Here is an 8350-nt window from a genome sequence, read left to right on the forward strand (position 1 = left end):
CACAGATGTGCAGAGCTTTGTTGAGACTCTCCAACACCAAACTTAGAGTTTGGATATGGGAGTTCAACACCAAACTTAGAGTTTGACTGTGGGGGCTCTGGTTGACTCTGCTTTGAGAGAAGCTTTTCATGCTTCCTCTCCATGGTTGCAGAGGGAGATCCTTGAGTTTTAAACACAAGGGAGTCCTCATTCCATTGAAGGACTAGTTCACCTCTGTCAACATCAATTACAGCTCTTGCTGTGGCCAGGAAAGGTCTTCCTAGGATGATGGTTTCATCCTCTTCCTTTCCAGTATCCAGGACTATGAAATCAGCAGGGATGTAAAGGCCTCCAACCTTTACTAACACGTCCTCTACTTGTCCATATGCCTGTTTTCTTGAACTGTCTGCCATCTCTAATGAGATTTTAGCAGCATGCACCCCATAGATTCCCAGTTTCTCTATTACAGAGAGGGGCATGAGGTTTATTCCTGAACCAAGGTCACATAGAGCCTTAAAGATCATGGTGCCTATGGTACAGGGTATTATGAACTTTCCAGGATCCTGTCTCTTCTGAGGCAATGTCAGTTGATCCAGATCACTTAGTTCATTGGTGAACAAGGGAGGTTCAACTTCCCAAGTATCAATGCCAAATAATTTGGCATTTAGCTTCATGATTGCACCAAGAAACTTGGCAGTTTGCTCTTCAGTAACATCCTCATTCTCTTCAGAAGAGGAATACTCATCAGAGCTCATGAAAGGCATAAGGAGGTTCAATGGAATCTCTATGGTCTCTAGATGAGCCTCAGAGTCCTTTGGTTCCTCAGAGGGAAGCTCCTTATTGATCACTGGACGTCCCAGGAGGTCTTCCTCCTTGGGATTCACGTCCTCTCCTCTCCTCACAGGTTCGGCCATGGTGCTTATGTCAATGGCCTTGCACTCTCCTTTTGGATTCTCTTCTGTATTGCTTGGGAGAGTACTATGAGGGATTTCAGTGATCCTTTTACTCAGCTGGCCCACTTGTGCTTCCAAATTTCTAATGGAAGACCTTGTCTCATTCATGAAACTCACAGTGGCCTTAGATAGATCAGAGACTAGATTTGCTAAATTAGAAGCATTTTGTTCAGAGTTCTCTGTCTGTTGCTGAGTGGATGATGGAAAAGGTTTATTATTGTTAAACCTGTTTCTTCCACCATTATTAAAGCCTTGTTGAGGCTTTTGATCCTTTCATGAGAAATTTGGATGATTTCTCCATGATGAGTTATAGGTGTTTCCATAAGGTTCACCTAAGTAATTCACCTCTGCTATTGCAGGGTTCTCAGGATCATAAGCTTCTTCTTCATAAGAAGCCTCTTGAGTACTGTTGGATGCAGCTTGCATTCCATGCAGACTCTGAGAGATCATATTGACTTGTTGAGTCAATATTTTATTCTGAGCCAATATGGCATTCAGAGTATCAACTTCAAGAACTCCCTTCTTTATAGGCGTCCCATTACTCACAGGATTCCTCTCAGAAGTGTACATGAACTGGTTATTAGCAACCATGTCAATGAGTTCTTGAGCTTCTGTAGGCATTTTCTTTAGGTGAATGGATCCACCTGCAAAAGTGTCCAGTGACATCTTTGATAGCTCAGATAAAACATCATAGAATATATCCAGGATGGTCCATTCTGAAAGCATGTCAGAAGGACACTTTTTGGTCAACTGTTTGTATCTTTCCCAAGCTTCATAGAGGGATTCACCTTCTTTCTGTCTGAAGGTTTGAACATCAGCTCTAAGCTTGCTCAGCTTTTGAGGAGGAAAGTACTTGGCTAAGAAAGTAGTGACCAGCTTATCCCAAGAGTTTAGGCTGTCTTTGGGTTGAGAATCCAACCATAATCTAGCTCTGTCTCTTACAGCAAAAGGGAAAAGCATGAGCCTGTAGACTTCAGGATCTACTCCATTAGTCTTAACAGTATCACATATATGCAAGAATTCAGTTAAGAACTGAAAATGATCTTCAGATGGAAGTCCATGAAACTTGCAGTTCTGCTGCATCAGAGAAACTAATTGAGGTTTCAGCTCAAAGTTGTTTGCTCCAATGGCAGGAATGGAGATGCTTCTTCCATGTAAATTAGAATTAGGTGCAGTAAAGTTACCAAGCATTCTTCCTTACATTATTATTATTTTCGGCTGCCATCTCCTCTTCCTGTTCGAAAATTTCTGAAAGGTTATCTCTGGATTGTTGTATTTTAGCTTCTCTTAGTTTCCTTTTTAGAGTCCTTTCAGGTTCTGGATCTGCTTCCACAATAATGTTCTTATCCTTGCTCCTGCTCATATGACAAAGAAGAGGGCACAGAAAAATAATAATAATAATAGAGATCCTTTATACCACAGTATAGGGATCCCTATGTGAGTAGAAGAAGAGGGGGAGACAAAGAATATAATGTAATGGAAGAAACACAACTGTGAGGAGGGTTGAGATGTGAGATGAGATGTTAGTAAATGAATAAATAATTAGAAGGAGATGAGAGAGAAGGAATTTTCGAAAATAAATTTTGAAAAAGAGTTAGTGATTTTTGAAAATAGTTTTTGAAAAAGGTTAGTAGTTTTTTTTTTCGAAAATTCAAAATAAAAATAAAATAATTAGTTAATTAAAAAGAATTTTTGAAAAAGAGGGAAGATATTTTCGAAAATTAGAGAGAGAGAGTTAGTTAGGTAGTTTTGAAAAAGTTAAAAAACAAACAAAAAGTTAGTTAGTTAGTTGAAACAAATTTTGAAAAGATAAGAAGTTAGGAGGTTAGAAAAGATATTTTGAAACCAACTTTTTGAAAAAGGTAAGATAAGAAGATATTTTAGAAAGATATGATAGGAATTAATTTTGAAAAAGATTTGATTTTTAAGATCACAATTAATGACTTGATTCACAAAAAATCACAAGATATGATTCTAGAACTTAAAGTTTGAATCTTTCTTAACAAGCAAGTAACAAACTTCAAATTTTTGAATCAAAACATTAATTGATTATGTTATTTTCGAAAATTTGATATAAAAATAAGAAAAAGATTTTTGAGAAAAATATTTTTGGAATTTTCGAAAATAACTAAGAATTTTGAAAAAGATTTGATTTTTGAAAAAGATTTTGAAAAAAAGATAAGATTTTCAAATTGAAAATTTGATTTGACTCATAAGAAACAACGTGATTTTAAAAATTTTTTGAAAAAGTCAACTCAAATTTTCGAATTTGATGGAGAAAAAGGGAAAGATATATTTTTTTGATTTTTTGAATTTTTATGATGCAAGAGAAAAACACTAAAAAGATGCAATGCATGAAATTTTTAGATCAAAACAATGAATGCATGCAAGAATGCTATGAATGTCAAGATGAACACCAAGAACACTATGAATGTCAAGATGAACATCATAGACACAATTTTGAAAAAATTTTAATGCAAAGAAAACATGCAAGACACCAAACTTAGAATTCTTTAATGCTTACGCACTAAGAATTCAAGAATGCATATGAAAAACAAGAAAAGACACAAAACAAAAAAATAATCAAGATCAAACAAGAAGATTTACCAAGAACAATTTGAAGATCATGAAGAACACTATGAATGCATGAATTTTCGAAAAATGCAATATGCATATGCTAGTGACACCAAACTTATGATATGACTCAAGACTCAAACAAGAAACACAAAAATATTTTTTTATTTTTATGATTTTCTAAATTTTTTTGTATTTTTTCGAAAATTAATTGAAAAAAGGAAAAATAAGGATTCTAAAATTTTTAATATGAATTCCAGGAATCTTGCAATATTAGTCTAAAGCTTCAGTCCAGGAATTAGACATGGCTCACTAGCCAGCCAAGCTTTCAATGAAAGCTCCGGTCCAAAACACTAGACATGGCCAATGGCCAGCCAAGCTTCAGCATGTAATTCAGACATGACACGCCTGACATACTCATTCCCAAAGGAATTAGACATGGCTTTACAGCCAGCCAGGCTTCAACATGCTTCATGAAACACTAGAATTCATTCTTAAAAATTTTGAATAAAATTTTTGAAAACATTTTTATATTATTTTCGAAAACAGATGAGAAAATTTTAGAAATATTTTTGAAAAATTTTTTTGAAAATAAAATAAAAAGAAAATTACCTAATCTGAGCAACAAGATGAACCGTCAGTTGTCCAAACTCAAACAATCCCCGGCAACGGTGCCAAAAACTTGGTGCACGAAATTGTGATGTCCAGGCTCAAACAATCCCTGGCAACGTGAGCAACTTGGTACGCGCAATCGTGATTACACTTTGATTATGTAAAATTCATGGCTCCTTCTTTCCCTGGCAATGGCGCCAAGAACATGGTGCCAATACCATGGTTCACAACTTCGATACAACTAACCAGCAAGTGCACTGGGTCGTCCAAGTAATACCTTACATGAGTAAGGGTCGAATCCCACGGAGATTGTTGGTATGAAGCAAGCTATGGTCACCTTGCAAATCTCAGTTAGGCAGATATAAATTGATAATGGTGTTTTCGAAATTTATTAATAAAATAGGGATAGAAATACTTATGTAATTCATTGGTGAGAATTTCAGATAAGCGAATGGAGATGCTTTCGTTCCTCTGAACCTCTGCTTTCCTGCTATCTTCATCCAATCAGTCTTACTCCTTTCCATGGCTGGCTTTATGCAAGGGCATCACCATTGTCAGTGGCTACATCCCCTCCTCTCAGTGAAAAATATGCTCACATGCTCTGTCACAGCACGGCTAATCATCTGTCGGTTCTCGATCCTGCTGGAATAGGATTCACCCTCCTTTTGCATCTGTCACTAACGCCCAGCACTCGCGAGTTTGAAGCTCGTCACAGTCATTCAATCATTGAATCCTACTCGGAATACCACAGACAAGGTTTAGACTTTCTAGATTCTCTTGAATGCCGCCATCATTCTAGCTTACACCACGAAGATTCTGATTAAGAGATCTAAGAGATATTCATTCTAGCTTATTTCATGTAGAACGGAAGTGTTTGTGAGGCACGCGTTCATAGGGGAGAATGGTGATGAGTGTCACACATAATCATCACCTTCATCACGTTCTTGGGTGCGAATGGATATCTTAGAAGCGAAATAAGATGAATTGAATAGAAAACAGTAGTACTTTGCATTAATCTTTGAGGAACAGCAGAGCTCCACACCTTAATCTATGGAGTGTAGAAACTCTACCGTTAAAAATACATAAGTGAAGGTCCAGGCATGGCCGAGATGGCCAGCCCCCTAAAGCATGATCAATAGTCTCCTAAGATGAACAATGGATTAAAACTGAGACCAAAGATGTTTAAAAGACTAGTAAAAGATCCTATTTATAATAAACTAGCTACTAGGGTTTACATGAGTAAGTAATTGATGCATAAATTCACTTTCGGAGCCCACTTGGTGTGTGCTTGGGCTGAGCTTTAGCTTTCCACGTGCAGAGGCCATTTGTGGAGTTGAACGCCAGTATTTGTGCCAGTTTGGGCGTTCAACTCTGGTTTTGGATCCTTTTCTGGCGCTGGACGCCAGATTTGGGCAGAAAGCTGGCGTTGAACGCCAGTATACGTCGTCTATTCTTGGCCAAAGTATAGACTATTATATATTGCTGGAAAGCCCTGGATGTCTACTTTCCAACGCAATTGGAAGCGCGCCATTTCGAGTTCTGTAGCTCCAGAAAATTCACTTTGAGTGCAGGGAGGTCAGAATCCAACAGCATCAGCAGTCCTTCTTCAACCTCTGAATCTGATTTCTGCTCAAGTCCCTCAATTTCAGCCAGAAAATACCTGAAATCACAGAAAAACACACAAACTCATAGTAAAGTCCAGAAATGTGAATTTAACATAAAAACTAATGAAAACATCCCTAAAAGTAACTAGATCCTACTAAAAACATACTAAAAACAATGTCAAAAAGCGTATAAATTATCCGCTCATCAAACAACTTGAAGATAAAGAAAGAACAAAGAACACAAATTTCAAAAATTTAAAGGAAAATACAAACATGCAATTGACACCAAACTTAAAATATAAAACTAAACTCAAACAGAAAAACTCAATTATTAGTAAAAATAAAAATAAAATAAAATAAAATAAAAAAAATAAAGTTTCAAAAAATTTTTGAAAAAGAAAATAAGGATTCTAAAATTTTAACAAGAACAATAATAAAAGACTCAAAGACAAATCACAGATCAATAAAGAAAAATAAAAATTTTTGAAAGATTTTTGAAAAGAAAGTAAAAGACTCTGACCCAATAGACAAAATCTTCCTAATCTAAGCAATAGGATGAACCGTCAGTTGTTCAAACTCGAACAATCCCCGGCAACGGCGCCAAAAACTTGGTGCATGAATTGCGAATCACACTTTTCACAACTCGTACCACTAACCAGTAAGTGCACTGGGTCGTCCAAGTAATACCTTACGTGAGTAAGGGTCGATCCCACGGAGATTGTTGGTTTGAAACAATCTATGGTTATCTTGTAAATCTTAGTCAGGAAATCAATTATAATTATCAGTATGAATTGCAAAGAATAAAAGAGCATGGATTAAATACTTGTTCTGCAGTAATGGAGAATATGTTAGAGTTTTGGAGATGCTTTGTCTTCTGAATCTCTGCTTTCTCCCTGTCTTCTTCTTCACGCACGCAAGGTTTCTCCTATGGCAAGCTGTGTGTTGGTGGATCACCATTGTCAATGGCTACCATCCGTCCTCTCAGTGAAAAAGGTCCAGGTGCGCTGTCACCGCACGGCTAATCATCTGTCGGTTCTCACTCATGCTGGAATAGGATCCACTGATCCTTTTTCATCTGTCACTACGCCCAGCCCTTGTGAGTTTGAAGCTCGTCACAGTCATTCAATCCCTGAATCCTACTCGGAATACCACAGACAAGGTTTAGACTTTCTGGATTCTCAAGAATTCTGCCAATGGATTCTAGCTTATACCACGAAGATTCTGATTAAGGAATCCAAGAGATATTCATTCAATCGAAGGTAGAACGGAGGTGGTTGTCAGGCATGCATTCATAGGTTGAGGATGATGATGAGTGTCACGGATCATCACATCCATTATATTAAAGTGCGAATAAACATCTTAGATAGAAACAAGCGTATTTGAATAGAAAATAGAAATAGTTGCATTAATTCATCGAAACACAGCAGAGCTCCTCACCCCCAACAATGGAGTTCAGAGACTCATGCCGTCAAAGAGTACAAAGTTCAGATCTAAAATGTCATGAGGTACAAAATAAATCTCTAAAAGTTGTTTAAATACTAAACTAGTAACCTAGGTTTACAGAAAATGAATAAACTATGATAGATGGTGCATAAATCCACTTCTGGGGCCCACTTGGTGTGTGCTGGGGCTGAGACTTAAGCTTCTCACGTGCCTAGGTTGTTTCTGGAGTTAAATGCCAAGTTGTAACCTGTTTTTGGCGTTCAACTCCCATTTGTAACCTGTTTCTGGCGTTTGACGCCAGACTGCAACATGGAACTGACGTTGAACGCCAGTTTACGTCATCTATCCTTGAGCAAAGTATGAACTATTATATATTGCTGGAAAGCCCTGGATGTCAAATTTCCAACGCAATTGAGAGCGCACCAATTGGACTTCTGTAGCTCCAGAAAATCTATTCCGAGTGCAGAGAGGTTAGAATCCAACAACATCAGCAGTCCTTTTTCAGCCTGAATCAGATTTTTGCTCAGCTCCCTCAATTTCAGCCAGAAAATACCTGAAATTACAGAAAAACACACAAACTCATAGTAAAGTCCAGAAATATGAATTTTGTTTAAAAACTAATAAAAATATAATAAAAAGTGAGTAAAACATATTAAAAACTACCTAAAAATAATGCCAAAAAGCGTATAAATTACTAGGAGGAGTTTCAGTGACCCTTTTACTCAGCTGAACCACTTGTGCCTCCAAATTTCTAATGGAGGACCTTGTTTTATTCATGAAACTTAAAGTGGCCTTAGATAGATCAGAAACTATATTTGCTAAGCTAGATGGATTCTACTCAGAATTCTCTGTCTGTTGCTGAGTGGATGATGGAAAAGGCTTGCTATTGCTAAACCTGTTTCTTCCACCATTATTAAAGCCTTGTTGAGGCTTTTGTTGATCCTTCCATGAGAAATTTGGATGATTTCTCCATGAGGGATTATAGGTATTTCCATAGGGTTCCCCCATGTAATTCACCTCTGCTATTGCAGGGTTCTCAGGATCATAAGCTTCTTCTTCAGAAGATGCCTTTTGAGTACTATTGGATGCAGCTTGCAATCCATTTAGACTCTGAGAAATCATATTGAGTTGCTGAGTTAATATTTTATTCTGATCCAATATGGCATTCAGAGTATCAATTTCAAG

At 37.1% G+C, this 8350-nt stretch overlaps 1 non-coding gene across 1 annotated transcript; it reads left to right on the plus strand.

The window, feature by feature from the left end:
- The first annotated feature begins 1652 nt into the window (after nt 1–1652).
- LOC112780700 (small nucleolar RNA R71) lies at nt 1653–1760 on the plus strand. Its single transcript, XR_003191518.1, has one exon. It is a non-coding gene; the product is annotated as a small nucleolar RNA R71 (small nucleolar RNA).
- Nucleotides 1761–8350: the final 6590 nt, after the last annotated feature.

The sequence above is a fragment of the Arachis hypogaea genome, chromosome 19, assembly GCF_003086295.3.
Source record: "Arachis hypogaea cultivar Tifrunner chromosome 19, arahy.Tifrunner.gnm2.J5K5, whole genome shotgun sequence".
Taxonomy (NCBI): Eukaryota; Viridiplantae; Streptophyta; class Magnoliopsida; order Fabales; family Fabaceae; genus Arachis; species Arachis hypogaea.